Source organism: Sciurus carolinensis, chromosome 3 (assembly GCF_902686445.1).
Source record: "Sciurus carolinensis chromosome 3, mSciCar1.2, whole genome shotgun sequence".
Taxonomy (NCBI): Eukaryota; Metazoa; Chordata; class Mammalia; order Rodentia; family Sciuridae; genus Sciurus; species Sciurus carolinensis.
The window spans coordinates 173,510,469-173,534,014 of record NC_062215.1 but is presented as its reverse complement, the minus strand read 5'-3'; the positions used below and the strand labels follow the sequence as shown (position 1 = coordinate 173,534,014).

Below are 23,546 nucleotides of genomic sequence, written 5' to 3'. Positions count from 1 at the left end.
GATAGGGTTTAACTGGTTGGTAAGTGTAGACAGGTAGGTGTGGCCAGAGAAGGTGGGTCATTAGGGCAAGCCTGTGGGGCACATATTTTGTCTTTGATGAGGGGAGCAGTCTCTCTTTGTCTCTCTGTCTCTCTCTGTTTCCTGTTGGCCATGTCCTCGGCTGCTTTCTTCTCCACAACTTTCCGCCATGATGTTTTTCCTCACCTCAGGTCCAGAGAAATGGAGTCCGCTACCTATGGACTTAAACCTCTGAAACTGTGAGCCCCAAATACACTTTTTCCCCTCCAATTGTTCTTTTCAGGTCTTTTGGTCACAGAAGTGAAAAGGCTAAGACCATCATTGTCTGTGCTACTGTGCCTTGTCCTATAGTGTGCTATTCTCTATTACTCACGTGCTTTCTCCTGCGTGCACACACTCTCGTAAGGAACACATACATGGCAAGAGATATATTTTATCTCATCATATATATTCCACATACATTATAAAATGAAAACACTTTCTGATTATGCTAATGTCATTAAGAAATCTAGATTTTAGTAATTCCAAAGCCCAGAATGAAACATAAGCCATGGAATCCAAAATTTGAATGGAAATATCTTTGTATCTAGTGTAATAAGAGTATTCACATCCTTCTTAATTTTTGAGTTCTGTTTCTTGGAGGTGGTTTTATCACATTTACAATTAACTTATAGAATGAGTTTTCCGAGACCACCTTCAGGTTCCTGTGGTAAGCACTATGGAAAGCCTGCCTCTTCGCTGAAGTCTTTAGAATGATCTGTGCTTTCTCTTGTTCTAGCATGTTTTTCAAGTGCTCCATGTTGCTTCCTTTTTCCTCTTTAAAAGGCATATGCCTAAAATCCTGAATGTTGAATTTATAATGTTAGATCTTCTGTTTCTTTAATCCAATTAGCTTTTTTTTGTTGTTCTGTCACTTTTTTTTTTTCTTTTCTGACCTTGAGATTAACTAACCATCTTGAAATTATTTTTCACAAACTCAGAAAGTTCACTCAACCCTTGGAATAGCTGTGGGTCGGTTCTAAGCCTAGAACAACAAATTAAATTTAATTCCCTCATAGAATTTTCATTAGGCTTTCTGAACCATAACTGGGTGGCAAGGGACTAGAGATTATTCTTGTTATATGTGGAGGTAATAAGTCCTCTTTGACGGTGTCTTTCCATTCTGCAACTTGAATACCCCTTCAAGGTATTTCTTGGCCTCCTGGGAAGCCATTTTGAAAGTAACATATGGCTTCCCTTTCATTTTGTGAAACTGGTGTTTAATTTGGCTGGGAGCAAACTGTACTTGACATCAATTTTACTTGCTTTTCTTTCTGGAAAAACTACTCTGAGAGGTCATTTTCCAATAGGGCTACATGTTAATTTTATTAAGTCCATACAATTTATTAAGTCCTTCATCCTTACACTCACACACAAAACTCAACAATAACAACAAAACAACCTTCCGTCATACCCCAGGGACTGGTCTCACAGAGCAAAGATTCTATCATTGGTGTTCACATGTGGTCAGTGTGGTAGACTAACAGTGGTTGGAAATCTGTCACTGTTTCTCTCCTTGGGTGAAGAAGCCTAATTCCACTCTTCTAGAATCTGGGTTGTCTTTAGAGACTTAATCCACAGGATGTGGCAGAAATGGCTTTCGGAGAGTCTGAAAGTTGGCTGGGAAGAAGTCTTGCAGTGGCAGCCTCTGCCCTGGCTTGTGGCACTTGCTGTGTGGGAGCTCTGAGCCAGCCCGAGAGGTGTCTGACTGTCCTGAGGCCATGTCAGAGAGGCCATGCCAGAGAGGCCATGCACAAGAGCTCTGGTCCCGAGTCTCCTCTGAACCCAGTGTTCTAGATATCTTCAGGTTTAAATTTTTAAGCATTTAACATTTACATTTTTAGATTGTTTTGATTTCCCAAAGTCACATGGCTAGTGAGAGGGGAACTGGAGTTTTAATCCACTTTCTAACGCTGTTTCTGACCCTTGGTGTGCCTCACTGACTCCCATAGCTTACTCTTTAGCTGACGAGATTTATTTTCCTTAAATTTGACTTACTAATTCTTTTAAAAATCTTAATCCAATTTAAGAGTGCTGATTCTCATATTGCATAGCATTCCCTGGTGCTTTCAACCTGTTAATTTTGGTTGAAGTATTAAGAGTGTCTAAATAGAAGTTCATGAATGAACTTGCTGAGTGAATGGAAAAGTACCTTTAAGCCTTTTAGGCCCTAGTTGCAAGGTACGTATTAGCTGTTGAACTTGGATTTATTCATGGCGAAGATCTCTTTGAGACGGTGATGGGTGAATCATCTGATGTTATTTTGGGGAACCATTTTGTGTTTGGACCTGGGGCTCTGTGCTGTGCCAAAGGAGTCCTGAGAGGAGAACCTGATTATGTTAGAATTCCATTCCATTCTCTTGAGGGAGGGTGTTTATGTCCTTAGAAGCACTGGGCATATGGCCAAGGTGCTGGCTACCTTTCTTCAATACCTCTGGCCCATCTGTTCTCTGCTGGAATCAGTCTGCACTCCTCCCAGGAAATATCTGACAGTGTCTGAAAGCCTCTGGGAATTTCGGGTGTCATCTGGTGGGTACAGGTCAGGGAAGCTGCTGCAGGTCAGAGTGCCTAGAAACCCAGCTCTGACTTCTCCACCTCCCCGTTTCATTATTGGAAAGATCCCTCAGGATCTTTTAAAACACCCTAGTAACACCTTTACCAATGAAATTTTACTGCATTCCTATATATAGTTTAGGTACTGTAGTTACATCTGTGCTTCATACCTCAGGGTAAGAATTTTTTTCAGATACCAAGATCTAGTTTTCGTTCCCTTGGGGATGACGTGTTCACTATCACAAGTGCATGTGCTGGTAGGTCACCTTGTAAAGTGAGAGACTTGTGAACAACCTGGTCTGCAACAAATTGTTTAATGAGATGGAAAAGCAGCCATAACAAAAACCCAAAATCCAAGAAGAGGGTATAGGCCTTGGAAATTAATGAGACTGCTTGGAAGCCAAATGTTTGCCCAAAGCAGTAATAACCATTAACCATGAGCTGTAGACAGCAGGGTAAAACCGATTCTTCACTTTTTCTCCTGCCTTTCAACGGGGACCTCTCTGCCTCCTGGCTTCTCCTTCGGCAGAAACAGTCTACAGACAGAAGTTGAAGAGCATGTCCTCTTTCTGTGGGCCCAGATCCCCTCAAGTTGGTCAGTGGGTGACCGTCTCTTTTTCTCTTATGTCATTCAAGGCAGGACACCTATTATATGTCTGATATTGTGTGGGTGCCGAGGTGTCAGTGGGACAGACAGACGTGGTCCTGCCCCCTGCACTCTGCGATGTAGCTCAGGGCTGTCCAGCTCTATCATTTGCACAACGCAGTCTCCAGTGCTTTGACACTGCATGCCACCTCCTCAACTCTAGGAGGCTGTGTGCTAACTGATGTCCTTGCTCTCTTCTGTTACCAACTGATGCAACTGATCCGGTAGGATGTTTATTTAATGGAAAATATTTACATTATTATCTCGCATGGGAATTGATGTTGCTTGCCATAAATTAAGGAAAACAGTACAAATAATATAGTGGGGATAGTTCATGAATTATTTCTGCTTTCTGAGGGCCCTGAGCTTGGAGTACCTGTGCATTGAACAAAAAGGGAAGCTAAGCATATAAGGTGTTCAGAGCATTTTGGCATCTGAGACTTTCTCCCTAATGTCAGCTTGAAAGAGAATTTAAGTGAAAATAACTCTCTCCCTATGGAGACAAGATGGATATACAATACTGTGCCTCTGTACTACCTACAAATCATCTCATGTACACAGCGGTCTTGCCCACATTTTGGGAAACACTTATCAGACTGAGCCTGGGTGACTTCATGCCTTTCCTTCATTGGTCCCTTGACAGTGCTGTCCCACCGTTATCATTAACAGTCCACTGTAGCCACATGAAGGTTCTCGTTTTGCTTTGTGTTCCTAGTGCCAAGCCCCATGCTTGATGTAGATCACAGATGTGTCCTCATGACCACATACAGCCCCAGGTGGTCCACAGGTGGATTGTGTGAATTAGGACTGGGTGCAGCTCGGGATGCTTGCTGGGTGAGCAGAGCACCCGGCTCAGCCAGCATTTGCCCTTGGCTGAGGGTCGCTTGTGCGAGAACCACCTACTCACCCACTCTGCCACTCTGTAGAATGGCATGTGAGATCTGTGCCAACAGATGAGGAGAGGACTTTTGTGATCTGGGAGTCATCTGAGCAGCTCAATATTGTCCAGGTGTGCTTTAGATGCGATCTCTTTGTTCAGAGGAGCACTTAAGAGGCAGTTACCAGTCATTATCATTGAGAAAATTTTAATAGAGAAGAAAAATAGACTTCACATAAATATTTAACAGCATGCTCACTAAAGAGTAAGGAGATTTAAGAAGCAAAATTTCATACAGCCATCTCTTATTACAGGGTAAGGATATACAAATCCATTTTTTTTTTTTAACAGAACTGTGCTGAGTTTTCCTTCTGTCTCCCTTCCTTTCTTCCATTCTGCCATCGCTCCCTCCCACCTCTTCCTCTCCTTCACCCCAGTCGTCTTCCCTCTGTTCTCCTATCCCTTTTCTCTCTCCTCTCCCCTCCCCTTTTTCTGTTTTTGGGAAGGAGTGGGGAAGAAACAGTGTGTGGCATAGTTTCCAGTCATGCGCATCTGCTTCCTGGGTCATGGCACTGGGAGGCTGTCGCTGGCGGCCGAGGCGTGAATGGAGACGAGCCATTGAGTCAAAGCTGCAAGGGTTTGCACTCATCTCTGTTGATGTCTCTGTCTTCAAGGTGGTGAAATCCCAAGAGAACGTGTGACATATACCACAGGCATGCTTGCATTTTGTGATATGTAAATTTGTGTCATGTATCAGGAGGGATGAGGTAACTTTGGGTTTAAAAGCCAAGAAGGATAGGATAAGCAGGAATAATAATGTGAAGGATAAAAATATTCCCATGATGCAACGGTACCCAGACGTCATTCAACAGACGTTCTTGAGTGGTGTTTGGGGAATAATGGGGCAAAGCCTGGTGAGAGTGGGTGGATGAGAGAGTGGAATGAGGGGACTGGAGAGGAGGGTAGAAAAATTGAGAAACTGGAGTTTTGCTTGAGAGGGATTGAGAGAAATGGGAAAATAGCTGTTATGAGAGGAGATTGTGTTCAAGAGGATTTGTTTGTTTAGGGTTTGTTTTTTGAGGGGGAAATTATAGCACTTTTCATGCTTGGAGCAATGATCCTGCGGGGAAGGAAGGAATGGTACAGAGGCGGGATGGGTTGCATGGGAGGTGTCTCTGGAGGCCGGAAGGGATGAGACCAGTGCACACGGAGGGCATGGCCTCCTCTGTGAGGTGCAGTGGGAAGCCACAGGGCGCCAGGAAGATAGGGTCTCTGGGTACAGGGCTTAGAAAGACTCCGTCCTGAAGGCGTCAGTCTCCTCAGAGGGAATTCATTCACCCCCTAGGGCTGCAGTCACAAGCTGAACCTTCTGGGTGTCAGTATTAGTTGAGTTTCTCTAGGGAAACAGAACCTATGGGAGGTAAGGAATGGTGGCAATTATGGAGTCTGAGGAGACCCCAAACCAGCAGTTAGCAAGCTGGAGATGCAGCAGAGCCAATGATGCCCTTCCAGCCCAAGTTCATACCCTGAGAAGCAGGAGACTTGTGGTATAAGTTCCAGTCCATAAGCCCGTGCACTGGAGAACCAGGAGAGCTGGTCTTTCATGTGCGTCTGAGGTCAACAGAAGACTGACATACAGGCTCACCAAGATCAGGCAGGAAGAAGTCCTTCCTATTCCTGTGTGGGTCAGGCCTTCAATTTAGTGCCTGGGGCCCATTCACACGAGGAAGAGCGATCTACTAATTTGAATGTTAATATTATGCCAAAACACCCTCATAGACACAACCCAGAATAGTGTTGGATGAAGTATTTGGGCACCCCATGGCCCAGTCAAGTTGACATATGTAACTAATTATCACAATGGCTTAGAACAGCAGACACTTATTCTTTAACAGTTCTGGAGGCTAACAAATCTCAGGTGTCAGCAGGGTTTGTGTCTTCTAAGAGAGAATTAGTTCCATAGCTCTCTCCCAACTTTTGGTGATTGCTGACAATCCTTGATCTTCCTTGTCTTATAGACACATCATCCTAGTCTTCATAGTTTATATCCATAGGTGTCCAAATTTCTCTCTTCTCATAAGGATGCTAGTCATTGAATTAGAGTTCACTTGGGATTAGGGTTTACCTTAATCCAGTACAATCTCACTTTAACTTAATTGCATTTGTGATAATCCTATTTTGAAATAAGGTCACATCTGGGTTCTAGAAGTCAGGCCTTCAGACATATTGGGAGACACAATCGAACCCATAACAGGAAACAAGACCTCAACTGAGAAGGAGGATAAGATACAGGGGAAGGGGTACGTAATCCCATGAGAGAGCAGCAGCGCAGTCTATTAAGGAATTGTAGGAGGTTGCTGAGCTGCCTCAACGCTGCTTGGGGTTTGTGGTTGGGAATTGCACACGAGAGTAGCTGTCTTGTGTGTGTGTGTTTCTCCAGCCATGTGTAGCTGTGTATGTGAATTTACAGTTTAAGCAGAAAGTTGCTTTTACCAGGGTTGGTTTTCCAAGGGAATTTGATGCAGTGGATGTTAAAAGTATATGAAAGGGAATTTTTATGATGTTTGGGCTTGGGAAATAAGTCAGGTAAAAGAACGTGAGAGGGTGAGTCACAGGGAACAGGTGGTAGATGAGTGGGTTGAGCTTCCCGTACAATTGGAGAGGGTAGGAGTCCATGGTATTCATGAGAGTGAGGTGAACAAAAACGGGACATTGTGATCAGAGTCCAATGCTTGAGATGGATCTGTGGCTAGTGCTGTCCAACTATGGAAGATTTAAGTGTATCTCCTAAAGTCACTCTACTAGTGTTCTGGGAGCTTCTTTTATTACTTTAAAAAAAGCATGCTGTATTTTTTCACAAAGTTTTATGTTCACAGCAAAATTGAGCAGAAGGAACTGAGAATTTCCACGGGCCCCTGCGTCTGCAGAGGCACAGTACCTCCCTATCACAGAGGGGTGCATTGCTGCAGTTGACGAGTATCCATGGACACACCATTGCCACCCAGAGGTCGTGGTTCACACTTGGATTCGGTCCTGGTGTTGTGTGTCTTCAGGTTGCACACATGTCCATATGTACCCATCATTTTACAGCATGTCGATGACAGGTTTTACCTTCCTAAAAGTCCTTTGTGCTTCACTTGCTCATCCCTCTCAATCTCTTGTAACCACAGAAGTTTTTTTTTTTCTTTTCATTTTTTAACCATCTCTTTCACTTTCAGTTTTCTCGAATGCCATTTATTTGGAATCTTATCACATGCAGCTTCTCGGATTGGCTTCTTTCACTTAGGAATATGCATGTACGTTTCCCTTTATTACTCTAACTCTGCCATTCAATCTTCTTTCTGAAGTAAATTCACAGGGCCATTAATTTTCATTACAAAGTGTTCTCTGTGATCGTGGTGATGCTTTTTGGATTTTTTAAGCCATATCTTTGGTGGGAGACATCTCTGGTGATGTCTACAAGGAGAAATAGAGCAGACTGTCGTTTCTGAGCTGTTCTGTTGCAGTTTGATGGTTCATGACTTCTAAATATAGAACTAAAATGTTAAGGATATGGTAGTTATGAATTTGAATGCTTTATCACTGGTGATATCTTATTCAGGGGAATATTTGGAAAAATGGCATCATTGTAACTTCCTGGCTGCACTGCCATCTTTTACACTGTGGAAGGTGCTATCAATCTGATTTCAAAAGATATATAGTAATGGGTAGCTTTGCTTTTTCATACCCCTTCCTCAGATCCTCCTTGACTTCTCATGGCTGGCACAACGTGTAGTATTTTCTTTCATTGCCTGATGCATGTCTGTTTTTATGGCATGAGCCTCTGCCGTTCACCTGGTATGGGCTATTTCAGGCAAACTATGCTACCTGCTGGTTCTCAATTACAGGTGTGCTTCCTTCCCCTGGGTCTTCTTCCTCCTGGGGCTTCATCTGTTAATGTTCTTTATCTTCCTTGACCTAGAAGGCGCTGTTCAGAAGATCTGTCCATAATGAGGCTTTCCTCTTGTCCTGTGATTCTCAAACATTTAATTACTTAGAGAGCTTGCTAGAAGGTAGAGTGCCTGGCCTCACTTCCAGAGTTTCTGATTCAAAAGTCTGAGGTAGGGTATGGAGATCTCATTTCTAGCAAGTTTCCAGGTGATGATGATGCTGTGAATCTGCAATACACACTTGGAGAACCACCATGCTAAAAGTTTGACATCTTTTCTCTTAGTTACATTGACATTTTTGGAAATCACTCCCCTCCCCAAGAACTTCCTCTGTCATGTTGCAAACATAATGCTAGCACATTCTCATTAAGCAATAATTGTGTACCTAATCCCTTCTATATGCACATAGGTTAAGCACTTCAGATAGATTATTAATTTCCAACAAACTATGATATTTATAACACTTGAAATCGTATTGAACATAATCGAATCTTTGATGAGTCCACAGGAACCTCTGTCCTTCTCATTACTTAGGCTGTATCATTATAAACATCAATCACTTTCAGTACCCTAAAAAAAATCAGATCATTTGAACTTTTTGCAAAGATTGTAAAGCAGAGATTTAAAAGGCAAAGGAGATTTCAGATTTGAAACCTGTATACAAAGTGCATGTGGTTGTAATTATTACATTTATTAGAACTACAGGCGATTTAGCCAGACCCTTTGGCCTGGCTCCTATGTTTGGTGCAGACTGGGCTATGGTGGGTGGGGACATACCCTGCTAGTGGCTCAGTTGAGCAGAAGAGACTGCAAGGTGAGTCTGGGCAGATTGGGTTGTTTCCAAGCAAATGTGCTTGTGGCTAAGGAGATTCCAGCTCTTTTGTCACTTTGTACTGCTCAGTTTGGGGCTAAATCCAGGACAAACAAATGACCTACACGCAGCTGCCTTTGCTTAAATCAGTTCAGCAGACTGCTCTCCTACAGCCAGATGAAATCTGGCATTTACTTTGTATCTGGTGACCTTTGCTTTGAGGAGAGTTAAAAAAAAAAAGAAAAGCATGAACTCTTGCATGGTTGAGTTTTATTGTAAGAGTGCATTAGAGGGAAAATATGATTTCTAATAGGTTATAATGAGAATGGTTCACCTCTTTATAAATGGTATACAGATTTAAGGGTGTCTATTATTTAAAACATACTTTTGAATAGTTCCCCATCTCCGAGTACACTTTGAGTTTTTCCCCCCTCTATTTATCACTCCATTTTAACAGTTTAGCTATACAACTTTGCATGTGAAGCGTTTTCCTAATGAGGCATAAGATGGCCAGCCAGAGGAGCCCAGACATCTGCTAATGTCCTCCAAGGGAACAGAGGTGCATCGGCCGTTTCCTGAAAGCTCAGTAGGCCTGACAGGAGCCACTGAGGTCCCCATCTGCAGGCCCCTCTGCAGAGACCAGCAGTTCCTTGGCCACTTTCCCTCCATTTTGCTTCCCTGAGGGAACCCCAGAACTTGCAGACCTCCTCTGTACGAAGGGGCAGGACAGAACCTCAGACTGAGCAGAGGCAGATTTGAGATCAGGGTGGAGAGAATTGCTGATGGTCGTGGGGTCTGAGGGAGTGAGGTTTTTCACCCTCTCTCTTAGACACAGGCAGGCTGGAAGGGTGAGCAGTGAGCAGTTCATGCACCATTTCCTTGGACCCAGTTTTCACATCTGACCTTTCCAGAGAGGGGCCAGCTTTGTGTTGGGCCTTACTCTCCATGAAGTCAGACGGAGCCTCCCCCTGAGGTAAGCTTGGCTCTTTGCATGATCAGCACAAGTGTCCTTGGTCCCTTCTCTCCTGACTCATGTCCCGGGCACATGGGTAGCTCCATTTCCTCTTTCACACCCTTTTCTGACTCTTCCTGACCACAAGAGATCCTTCCCTGCTCTGAATTTCTTGAATACATACAGTCTCAACCACAGCGTCTGACTTTATATCTTTAACCATTTATCTGAAATAGTAAAAATTAATTTTGATCTAGGTCATTTAAAATATCTTTATAAATAATAAAATGCATTAATGGAATAAAATTAATGAATATACATAGATATGAATGGACTGTTTTTATCACAGCCTATTGTAGAAAATGGAATGGAATTTAGGGCAAAACTGTAAGAATTAGAGTAACCAAAAAATACAGGTCTTCAATAAAGATAGGAGGTGGGAAAATAAGATCATCACCAACTAAAGAAATATTGCCCCATTTTTCCTTAAAAAATTGAGGAACATAAGCTAAAATCTTTATATACAACTGGTTAAGTGCAATGCCCTCTGAGCTCTTTCTCTCACTGCTTGGTGCTAGACCATGGCTAAAGACTGCCAGAAGGGACACCCCAGAGGAGATGGCCATCTCAGGCTGCCCCCAGGACCACTGTGGTTTGGTTCTGTGGTCCCTCTGCTGAGGTTAGACAGCCCCAAGTGAGCTTCTACCTTTTTTCCTTTGCTTCTGAGAAAATAAAAACATGGTAATGGAGGGATTTGACAGAAATAATTGGTTGACTCTTAATTCAGTGAAGGTTCTGCTTAGGGAAGAGGGTGGAAAACTTGGAGCCCTAATGTCTGACTTGGTCTCCAGTTGAGGCTGAGGCTGACAGGTACCCTGCATGGAGGGACCCTGGAAAAGACAAGTGGTGGGCATTTTGACTTGGCACTTGTATGCATGCAGGATAAAATATTTAACCTCTCTGCTCCTCGTGTTTTGTTTAATTGTGTTTGGTGCTGGAGATGGAACCCAGGGCCTGGTGTGAGCTGGGCACATGCTGTACTGCTGAGCTATATCCCCAGTCGGTTTTCCCTACTTTTGACTTCTGCAAAGTGGGATTAACAGTAGTATCCACCTGGGAGGGATGTGGCGAGCATTTCCTGAGACATGACACTTAAAATAACCCTGGAGGCCCAGCTCAGTAAATGGTGGGATGGAGGGTGAAGCCCTCAGAGGCTCAGCTGGGAGGTCATTTTGCTGGCCTTTGGATCAGCATCTTCTCACACCAGTCCTTTCCTTATCACATCAATAGCAACCATCAGCACAGCTCACCCAGTGATAAGTGGGTCACTAATGAAATAGGTCACTTGGTGAGATGAGGGAGATAGAAAGAAGAAATGTTAAATCAGGGGAGAACAAAAGATGTGATGAGGAATTAAGAGGATGAGGAAAGGACCTCCCCAACCCCCAAAAGAGACAAAACCAAAAGAAGAAAATACCACTAACAGCCCTAGAAATGAATCCCATTAGCTGTGTAGCAGTGATGTGCCTCATAGTTACTCCTGGCTCCAGAGCTCTTGCCCTGGTCAGGGCTTGTGCTACCTGCTCTGTTTATTTTACCCACTCGATTCCTACGCAGCCCTGTGAAGTTTAGATACTGTCTCCATCCACTGGGTAACTGGGGCTGGGAGGTTAAGTGAACTCCCAAGTTCATGAGTCTAGTAAGAGTTGAACCAGGGTGCGAATGGTTGTGTAAGTAGAGCGTCATACGTTCATTCTGAACCTACTGGTTCATACTACTGGATTCTTTCTAGCCCGCAGTAGGTATTTTTGCTTTCTTCTGTTGATTGCATGATTAAGGAGAACACACGTGAAAATGCTTCTCACGTGAATGGAATATTCAGGGGCTTGGGGCTCATGCCGTGAGTTCCCGTCTTCGTCGTAGGATTGAATAAGACACGAACAGCCCCAGATGGCATAGTGGTCGTAGACATCCACCGAGAACTGTTGAAATTAGGCATGACTAATCTGCAGACTGTGTTATAGGAAAGAAATCTAATGTTATTAAGTGTCATCGGCACTATCAGTGTCAACTAGAGTTTCTGAAACTTGCCAGAAAGTGGGCTTTTGAATTTGGGGACTTGGTTACCTAATAGAAACAACATACAGTGCAGGTCATACTGTGAATGTGTGCTGAATCCAAGAATTGGAAATCATACGCCCCCAGGGATGTGACTGAGCGGAGGCAAATGGAACCAATTAACGTGTGCTGGGCTGTGGACTTGAGGTTGTTTACTGAGCCCATTCACTGGTGGGGAGTCAAGTTTCTTTATCTTTCTTGTTGGTAATTTAATTTGCTAATTGCTTTTATTTAAAAAAGGTTCTAAGAACTTTGGACTGAACTGCAGAAAATCCAGATTTTATGAGCATGTTGAATGCAACTCAGGAAATATAAAGTTGTTCTAAATTTACATGCTAACTATGCACCTGTTTTGAATTTGTTGCTTTGATAATAAGCGCAGGAAGGCCGGGTTGTACTTGAGGCAGAGGGTGGAAGACAGGAGACATCAAGATGGTGAAACCCAAGGTAACAAATTAAAATATTTGAAAATCCTGTTGAAGCTGGTAGGGAATTTTATGGGAGAAATTGCATCCAACTTTCTCACACCTACCTTTGTGGTTACAAATAAAGCAAAGGTTTTGGGGAAGGTGTTTTTTTTCATAATTCTGAATCATAATTTTAGGTAATGTGTTTGAGGGGATGTGGGGAATGGAGCAATGATAAGCAAAAGTCTTATTTGTTTTTAGAGCAAGGATACTTTGTTTTAAACCACTGATCCTCAAAACAGGATCAGTGTGACCCAGGCGATGTGTGTGAGCACCGCTCGGTCCTCGCAGCCCTTGGACTGTTGGGCTCCTGGCACCACATGCATTTGAAAATATCTTCACTCCACTCAGTTCTGTTCTGAACTCCTCCTTTAGAGCTGAGTTTATGTTATTTATTAGTTGAATGCATTTAAAGTCTTTTCCTGCTTTTAGTAAATGCAATGATGCTTTCATGGAGACTTTGTGATAATTTTTATTTACAAGAGCATTGACTTATAAACAAGAACAACTTTACCTAAAAAATCATACTTAGCAAGAAAAATAGTACCTCGTGACCCTACTTAATGACTCCGCCACTTAAGAACTCCTTGTTTACCCAAAGTTTGTTCCAGTTTCTTGCTGTGGAGCGCAGTGAGACGCAATGAAGAAAGCCTGGTTAGGATGGGGTGTGTGACGTGGAAAGGACCTGCTGTGTGATTTGGTCACTTTGAGTAGTGTCCATGAACGTCATGCTCTGGTTATTTATTGTTGTATCACAAATCACCCTCAAAACAAGGGTTCAAAACAGCAGTCATTTATTCTGTTCACAAATCTGCATTTTGAACAAAGCTTTGTGGGGTCCGTTGGGGCAGCTCCATTGGCACTAAGAGCCCTCTTGAGGTGATTTGGGTGCTGACTCTCAGCAGAGAGCTGAGCTGGGCTGTCCTGCCTTCTTTCCATGCTTCTCTCTCCTTGGGGCTCTTTGAGCTTCCTAACAGCTTTGCTGGGATTCCCACACTGAGCACGGGAAGAGACAGCAAGCAGAAGCTGCCAGTGTCTTCGTGGCTGAACCAGAAGCATGCAGACACCTCCTTTGCAGAGAAGCTGCAGCCGTCTTGATCTGCCGCAGCGTTTGCCTCTGCCTCCGTAAGCCATCCACTTTCACGCCCTGGCATTGTTCCGACGGTACTTCTCCACTGTATTCTTCACTTTTTTTTCCCTGTGCATTTTCAATTGGAGCAAAAATTGGTTCTTGGGTAGTGGTAGGGGAGGGGCAAAAATAAAACTTGGAAATTTCACCAGGAATATCTATGCTAGAGGACATAGAGGTACAGTATTTCTGTGCACTAGAATTCCATGACTGGAGGAAGGCATTTGGGAGGGACATGTCTAAGAAGACTCTCTAAGGAAAGCGAAGAATTCATGAAAGTTTGAGAAACACTGCTTAACTTCCAGGTCAGATCTGTTGTCCTTTCTTCTGTAAAACTTCTCCCAACAAAATCCTAAAAGTCACACTTGATCAATCATCCCCTTCTTACACGCATGCAGGGTGTTTCACCTGCTTGTAAGCTGCCTCTCCCTATTGTGACCTTGCCTGACCTTGAGCCTCTGGGTCCATGTACCATGCACCTTTGCAGTGCCCATAGTCAACCCTTGCTGTGTTGAATTAAAATGGACTGAGGTGCAGTTAGGTTTTATCTTAGTTTGGGGGTCTTCCAGAAAGGGACCCTGAAATAAGAAATTGAGTGAAAGTAGCTGTTTATGTTGAGCAGGAAACACTGGTGGAGATCAGGGATGTGGGACAGGGGAAGGGAAGAAGTCAATGGAGGTGGCTGCTCTCAGGCCAACTGCCCTGGGGATGAGAGTGGAGCTTAATCCTGTGGGGAAATTCTCAAATATGTTAACAAAACCAACCCCCAAAACCCATAGTTGAATCTCCTGCAGGGCTGGGGTTGGGGTATTTGTGCTCTAAGTCCTCACACATTCATTGAGAGCTCCAGGGCTGTTCCCTCTACTGCACCTGCCTTCTGTGACTTTGGAATGAGTCTTGGGGCACACGGGAGCGGGGAGTCCTGAGGACCAAGACTAGGGCATCTGTAGTGTCAACTGGAGGCTTCCTTTGCCCTTTGTAATTAAGAGTCTGAAGAAAACAGACACATGAGCTTTGTTTGGAAATGGAGGAACACTTGTATTCTCAAAGTCAAAATCTTTGGTTGACGTTAGCTCCATGAAATCCATGTACCTTGAAGAGTGCCCAACTCACTAAACAAGGGGATTAATGAATAAATGGTTGAATAAACCAGCACTGGGATTTAAAAGGTGTGTTCTTTTTTGTGTCAGTTCATGGGCGATCAGAGCGAGGAAGAAGCAAGCTGGCTTGTAATGAAACCTGACAAGTGTCAGTTGCTGTTTGCACTCATGAACTCTTAAAAAGTAAACCCACCAACCACAAGGCAGAATTCTTGCTTTTTGGTGGCCTGGGCTGCTTACTGAACCGTTGACATTTTTGTGATTGTGCAGCCTACAGTTAAGTTCAAGTCCACAGACTTCAGATGGTCTTACCAGCACCTCCCCACTTCCATTGTGTCTAGTCCTGAGATGTTTAAACACACATTGGGTTTGCATGCAGCAAACACTAGTAATATTGATTGGTGGTGGCCAGTGAGATGCCTGTGCTCAGGTACGCTTGCGACCATGGAGAGTCCACTGGGTAAGCACCCTCCTTGCTTGTTAGGGGCTGAATCTCCTTTATCTCCCTTCCTCAACCCCCACTCCAACTGAATGCCCTTGTATTTGGACTTAGGGTTGTTAAAGTGGAACTCATGTTAAAAAGAGGCCATCAGGGTGGGTCCTTATCCCATATGACTGCTGTTCTTACAGAAAAGGAAAGTTGGACACAGATCCAGGACATACACGGTGGGTAGATGACATGTGACACCCTGAGCAAACAGCTGCATTTGCAGTGATGGGGCCGTGGGCCAAGGAACACCAAGGATCGCTGTAGGCACCAGAAGCTGGAGGAGACAAGCACAGCTTCTCCCCTAGAGCCACCTGGGACAGCATGGCTCTGCCGACACCTGATGTCCCACCTCTGGCCTCTAGAACCATTAGAGCAATCACCCAGTTTTGGGTACTCTGTTCCAGCCGCTCCAGGAGAGTAGGACTTTCCTCCTTGCCTCCTTTCCTTCCTTTTTGCCAAAGACTTTTCCAAAGAGTTGTCGCCCTCCCTTCCTCTTGCTGGTCATTGCTTTCTTATGCATGTTGCACTTACTAGCATTTCGTACCTGTGGGTGGGTTCTCTCTGCACATTCCACTCTGAAACCATTGGAAGGAGGGTTGAGAGGTGCTTCTTCAGATGCTGGGGCCTTTCAGCTGTTACTTTCCTCACTGGTTTGATCTCTGTGCCATGCCAGTAGGAAAGAGCCCTGTCTGCCACTGTGGTTTGAGGAGACTGGCATAGAGGATGCCATGTCCCATCCTAATCACCTGCTTGCTGCTGCATGACATGTGACAGGTGCAAGAGTCCTTTATATCCACGGAAATTCTTGAGATTTCAGTGGACCCAAGTGTGGCCATTGGTCCTGGTCCCCCTGGCTGAGAACTGTCAGCAACCTGCTAGTGAGTTTGGATATTTGGCTGTGGGTTCAGACCAGACTCGTCGCTAAGATGGTCTTCAGAAAGAAGTAGTGCAGTCCAGGAGTAGAGGGAGTGAGGTGAGATGAGAATAGTCTCTAAGCATTTGAAGGCATTGTTCTTAAAATTCCAAAGGTGTTGCTTATGCTCACTCATGTATTCATTCATTATTTATTAAAGGTTTCTTTACTGACTGTTGTGTGCCAGACATCTTGTTAGTAGGTAGGGATATGAGGAAGAAGCAGTATATGAACAGTGCCTTGAGGTATTCCAGGTGCTGTGCCAATACTAAGTATTGTACCCAGAATGATTCAGCCGTGAGGTGGGAAGAGGGGCTAGTTCTAGTTGCAGACGAAGCTGAGAAATTTCAGAAAAATCCTCAGAGATGTGATGCTTGCTAATCGAGAGGACAGTCAGCAAAATATTAGAGTTTCGGTCTCCCTAGTGTGGACGGCTTTTCCTCCTTGGTTTTACATTCTCCTAAAGTGTCCCCTGTTGGAGATGCATTCTCTGTCCTCTGTGGGTGACTTTGCAGCACAGAGCTCTCCACTGAGCTCTTACTGAGGTGACTCTGGCACACCAAAGCTCAGGCACATCACCTTCCCAACCATTGGAAGCCCGAGGACAAAATTATTTTTAGTTTTCTTCCAGCCTGCCAAGATGATGTTCATTCCTTACATTAACCAAAACGGTCTTGCACAGGAATTTTGTTGAACAACAATGACATGAAAACAAAACCAAACGTTTGTGGACATAGATATATGTGTGTTTATAACACATGCGCATATGTGCTCTGTCCCAGTAAGCAGTGTTCATACACTAGCTGAGCATTTCAAATCAGAACCACAGAGGTGCCCTTGGGGCTGTCCTTGGGGACCTAAATGAAGTCTTTTGAAGACATATGAGAAAGAGTCCTTGGAATCTTAAATCATAATATTTGGTATGGTTTCTAAATCTCACATTGATTTGTCTTTTTCCATTCTCTTACTCTGTTCTGTTTTTATTCTCTGCTGTGTCCTCACTTTTTCTTCTGGAGGGAGAGACGCTCTCAGGGTTATTTCTCACTGTGTGCTTGCTTTGCTCAGGTCTTTAAAGACTACCTTGCCTTGGGTAGGCATCTACTCCATCTACTTGGTTACAAATAACTTAGGTTAAACTTGGCATGAAATTAATAGACATGGCCTTTTTAAATGGTAGAAAATACAAATTAGTAAAAGGAAAGCAAGCAAAGAAGAGAAAAACATTATGTGCATTTCAACAACCTGAAAATAGCTACTCTTAACACCTTGATGTATTTGCTTCCTGGCACTTTTAAGTGGTTGTCCAGATTTAAATGGCAGAAAAGAGGAAGGAAAAAGAGGAAAGACTTTTGTGTGCATTCATGTGTGCCAGTTACTCTTCTAGGTATTTAGGGGGTGTTATGGGGGAAATGTTTCAGGGTTTTAAGAGAATCTAGTCTGTGAAATCAGATTGCCTGAAATGGATCTGCTGTGCTTTCCTCAGAGTGTTATTGGAAATGTAAATGGAGTTCACACACATGCATGTGCACACACAAGCACACACACACATACATATGTACATACTGCTGGCCCTATTCTATGATGAGGCAGGCGGAACTCTGAGCATGTACACAACTTGGATAAGGGTAAATATTTTGACATAGGAGTGAACTTACCATTTTCTGCTTCTAAAGCCTTCCATTTAATTATGAGATTGTGATATTTGTTACAAAATCAGGTCCATTATGCAGTCCTAAAGAATGAGGTAGCAGTTACCTTGACTGCTCTAGACAGGTGGCAGAAGTAACCCAGGACAGAATGCTGACTCAAGAACAGAGCCGGGGTTCTGGTTGTGGTTGCCCTGGAAGGTCTTATCCTAGGTGACCTCAGACTCATCTCCTCACTTCCTGAATGTGACGTCCTCATCTATGTAATGAGGGAGTTGAAGTCATCTGGAAGGTTGCTCTGTTCTTAGCATTCTGTAGTTCCAGGTTCCCCTACAGAGCTGAGGGGTTCCTATTCTACATTTATTTACGAGAGAGGCTAGGGCCACGTGTGCATAAGGAGAGGTGTCTGCGGAGGCAGATGGGAAGCTCACCACACCCAGTTAGTGGTCAGCATCCACGGAGAAGTGAATATCTGAGTTGGAAAAGGCAAATTTAGGAAGTGATAGGTAATATTAATGTGAACATTTTGTGTCTTCCAAGGACAAAGGATTCCTCAATACACTTGGTTTTTACTGATTAAAAATGTAAGTTTTACTATTGGCTTCTGCCTAGGACATAGAAAACTAGAGAAAGCATCACCTTTTTACCAAGACAAAGACAGATAATTCAGGGAATTGTAACTTCTCTTAGACACGGTGAAGAGCTAGGAGATCATACCTCGTCCACAGCTGGCAACATGTAGAACATGGGGTCTCCAGAAAGAGACCTCATGTGAATTCTGGCTCACCTGTGGCAGAACAGGTGGCACCGTGGTCCCTAATACTACAGGATTAGAAAAATTCAGTTAAAATTATTTCAAAGGTCAATTGTGGGGTAATCTGGGAGGGTAGAGCCGCTGTAGTCAGATATCTGAAGGGACTTTCCACCAACTCAAGGACTCTTTCAAACACACCTCGACTGGGGCTTGGGAGAGATACTGGGAGCCAGACGAGGGACTTAAGAGGACTCCTTTATTGGGGCAGGCTTGGAGGAACCTTGTACTTTTGCTCCTCCTGGACTCTTCACTCCCAAAGCAGCATGAGACTTTACAGCTGGGGTCAAGTGACAGATTCTGTTGCTCTCTGGGCATTGGGTGAAGATCCACTGCAATTTGTGCAGGGGAAAAGAAAACAAGTCTGCTTCCGGGGTAATCGCAGAAAAATACCCTGGTTCAGACCTTTAGAGGTCCCCTCCATCTGGGGCAAAATTGGAGTTACCGAGAAAGCCTCATCCTGGGACCGAAGGACACAACCTGCCTGAGGCTGAGGTAGGACCAGAGAGAATCCTCCCCTTGCCCCAGTAAAAGCACCTAGTATAACAACAGTCAGCCTTTGGGGAGGAAGGAGAAGGGTGAGACCCTCTCTGAGTCACAGGCGGTCACAGATATGAGGGCAGAAATGGCATACTGAGACACCAGGAACACTGGGCAGTATTGGAGGGGTACCTTCTCAACTAGATGCTACTCTCAGGAACAGGCTAATCGAGAGGAACCAAAGCCCCACAGCAGCCCAATCAGACTGGATTTCCTCGAACCCCACAGTACTTATCCTGAGCAGAAGAGATGTGGTCATTTTCACATCAAAGTGCTGGTTACCCCAGATCTACTACACACAATGTCCACCATTCGATTAAAATATCACACACACACACACACACACAAACGGAAAAAAAAAGACACCCATTTTGAAGATGAAAAACCATTAATGTAACCAAATTTGGAGATGCCTCAGATATGGAATTTAAAGTCATTTTGATTAGTGTATTAACTGTTCTAGTAGAAAAATGGAATGCGCACCTGCACATGTGAACACACGAGGATTTCAACAAGGAGAAACTGCAAGATATAGTAAATGTAACTGATGGAGAAAGTCTGAACAGTAGGAGTGACATCAGCAAGGTAGGAGAGCTGAAGGAGGCGTTTAAAGAGCTCATTGGAATTGAGCTGCTATAAACAGCTCAATGTGGCTGCGTCACTGTAGTATGCTGATTTTAAGTCCTTTGGGTATAAATCGAGGAGTGGGATAACTGGTCAAAAGGTAGGTCCATTCCATGTTTTCTGAGGAATCTCCACACTGCTTTCCAGAGTGGCTGCACCAATTTGCAACTCCACCAGCAATGCATGAGTGTGCCTTTGTCCCCAAATCCACACCAACATCTGTGATTGCTTATGTTCTTGAAAATAGCCATTCTAATTGAAGTAAAATAAAAGTTTAGAGTTGTTTTAATTTGCATTTCTCTAATTACTAGAGATGTTGAACTCTTATTCATATATTTATTAATTGCCTGTATATCTTTGTGGAACCAACCTAGATGCCCTTCAACAGATGAATGGATACAGAAACTGTGGTATATATACACCACAGAATATTATTCAGCCATAAAGAAGAATAATAATATGGCATTTGCAGATAAATGGAGTAATTGGAGAATATTATGCTAGTGAAATAAGCCAGTCCCAAAACACCAAAGGCTAAATGTTTTCCCTGATAAGTGGATGATGATATATAATGGGGGTGGGGGACTTGGGGGTGAGAGAAGAATAGAGGAACTTTAGATTATGTAGAGGGAAATGAGAGGGGGTATGAAAAATGGTGCAATGAGACAGACATCATTACCCTGTGTACAAGTGTGATTACACAAATGGTATGAATCTACATCGTGCACAACCATAGAAGGGAAAAGATGTACCCCATTTATGTACAGTGAATCAAAATGCAGTCTTAAAAAATAAGTAAATAAATAAATGAAAATAAAAAGATATCAACTATTAAAAAAATTAAAAATAATTTAAAAAAAAGAGCTCATTGGTAGATTTAACAAAGGAAAAGTGAACTTGCATATAGATCTGAAAAACTGAAGCACAATAAGAATAAAAGAATATATAAAAATAGAACAGAACATACAAGATCTGTGGGACAGCATTAGGTGGGCTAATATATGTGTAATTAGAATCCTAGAAGGAGAAGAAAGATAATAGGGTGGAAGAAATACTGAAAATTACTGGAAAATTTACAAAAATAATGAAAGATATAAAAAATCACAGACCTGCATATCCAAGAAGCTCAGAGAACTTTAAAAAGTACTGAGAAAAGTTATGCAACTACACTTATCATATTTAAACAGTTGAAATCTAAAAATAAAAAAAAATTTTTTGAAGGGTGTCAGAAAGAAAAGATGTATTACAGAGGGACAAAAATTAAGAATTATAGCAGATTTCTTGTCCAAAACTAGAATAATAGACTTCAGTGGAATAATATCTTTATGCTGCTAAAATATGCATGAGTCAAATGCAAAATTACTCTTAAAATATTAATTGAAAACATACAAGTGATGCTTATCAGTAATTAAAATAAAAACTCAGGAAGTCAAGGACTATTTTCATTTTTTCAACTTTTCATTTTGAAATGACCTTACATTTGTAATCATGGCAAAAACAGGACAGAGAATTTCCAAGCTTCTCCAAATGATAACATTTTACAATAATAATAATAGTGCAATGGTATAACAGCAATCATAGTATAATAATAAAATCCAGCAAAGTGATATTGGCAGAATACATAATTTTCAGACATTATTCCAATTTTGTCAGTTGTCCCATGAATGCCTTTTCTCTGGAATAGATGGCAAATATGCTCTTTGGATGTCATGTCTCCTTAGTATCTTATTGTGATCAGTTCTGTTGTTCTCTGCTTTTCATGACCTGAACATTTTTGGAAGGGCCTGGGCTGTTATTCTTTACCTCTCAGTTTGGGTTTGTCTGTATGTTTTCATGATTAAGTTCAGGTTATTCATTTTTGGCAAGGATTCTTCAGAAATGGTGCTGTGCCCTTCTCAGCGTACAGTATCTAGAGAGAGAGAGGGTGTCAGGGTGTCTACGTGTTGGTCCCTTGGTTAGGTAATGTCTGACAGATTTTGCTTGCATTTCTGTATTTCTCTTTATAAAATAAATATCTTCTGGAGAGATTCTTTGAAACAATATAAATATCTTGATTTTCATCATATTTTGCTTACCAATTTTAGCCTTAAATATGATTCATGCCATAAAACATAATATGCTGGTGTTTGTTAATGATTACTTTAGATTTCTGTCATGAATTCCGTATTTATAGAGTGTGATTATTCTGTAAGAAGTCTTCCTTCCTTCCTTCCTTCCCCTCCCCTCCCCCTCCCCCTCTCCTCTCCTTTCCCCTCTTCTCCCCTCCCCTCCCATCCCCTCCCCTCCCTTCCCCTCCCTTCCCCTCTCCTCTCCTCTCCTCTCCTTTCTTCTCCTCCATCATATCAAATTTGCTCATCAATCTATTAGTTTATCCATAATTGTCCCTCGGATTGTATAATGTTGGCCATTGAGAGCTTCTTCAGGTGGCTGCCAGTAGTCATTTGTCATGTCCTCATCGTTTTATGAGCACATTCTTAGTTCATGACTCAACAGGATGTTCTAGTTTCATCTTGCGCTTTCCTTGCTCCAGACTTAAACTCCACCATTTATCCACGCAGAAGGACACTGACTATTAATGAATATAAAATGTAAGCAATGGATTCTAAAGTCAGCATGGAAAGTTAAAATCCTGTGTAGGCAAACTTTTACTTGGGAAAGTCTTTAGGATCCTGCTAGAGATCAGGATTTGTTTCTTATTATGTTCAGCTCAGTAGTTTGATTGGATCAAAGGGCCATATGAAATTGGCTTTTCCTCTGAAAAATAACTTCGCTAAGTTATGCTCAACACACAATAGGCTCTACGTTTTCTAAGAACAGTTTGGTTAGTTTGCACATGTTCATGAAACCGTCACCATGAAGTCTGCTTCAGGTTCTTGGCCCTTTTCCCTTAATTCCCTGTTTTTAGGCAATGACTGATCCATTCTTGGTCACCATACACTGGCTTGTATTTCTTGGAACTTTATATAAATGGGGTCCTGCAGTATATTTGTGTTCTCAGGGTGATTACTGATGACTTATCCATGTTGTAGAGTGTAACAAGAGTTTAATCCTTTCTGTTTTGTTGCATAGTGTTCCATTGAAAGGATATACCACAGCTTGTTTATCCATCCATCTGACAAGGAACATTCAGGTTGTTTCAAGTTGTGGGCTGTTGAAGACATAGCTGCTGGTGAAAAACAATATTTCATGGACATGCACCTTCATTGCTGGACTCTTAAACAAACTGTGGAGTTTTATGCATTGATCTGTGTCTGTCAACCTTGCTCATGTATTAGCTCTAGTAGTTTCTCATTAAACTATGTTGGGTTAGTGGTAAACCTTAGATGACTACATTGGGAATAAAAACAGTTTTACTTTGCCTTCCAATATGGATCCCTTTCTTATTGCCCTGGATGAAACCTCCATAGCAGTAGTAAACACAGAAAATACAGTATTAATGTCATTGCCTGCTCATTTATAATGTCTGTGTCGATTCAGGTAGGTTTCTACCAGTCGACTTATCTCATTATTATAACTTTTATTTTCTTGCCTTTTTGCATGTTCATTGACTTTTTTTTTTTTTTCCCAATGAATGTCAGACATTTTGAATTTTACCTTGCTGGGTGCAGGATATTTTTATATTCCTACAATTATTCTTCAACTTTGTATTGTTGTTGTATTCCATTTAATTACTTGGAAACAATCTGATCTTTTTCCAGAACCTTCCTTTTAAGATTTGTAGGGTGGGGCCGGAGCAGCATATGGTCTAGTGCTAATGATTCCTCACTAGGGAGATTAGACCCTCCTGAGGATGCTGCCCAAGGCCCTGTGAAGCCTGAGTGTTTGCAGCCTGGCGGTGTGAACAGGCAATGTTAACTGTGTGAGCAACAGGACGCTCATCTCT

General features: G+C 42.7%; 1 protein-coding gene across 2 annotated transcripts in view; it reads left to right on the top strand.

Moving 5' to 3' along the window:
- Positions 1 to 23,546, top strand: part of Pid1 (phosphotyrosine interaction domain containing 1) — a 229,318-nt gene that overhangs the window by 72,705 nt on the left and 133,067 nt on the right. The window lies entirely within an intron of this gene.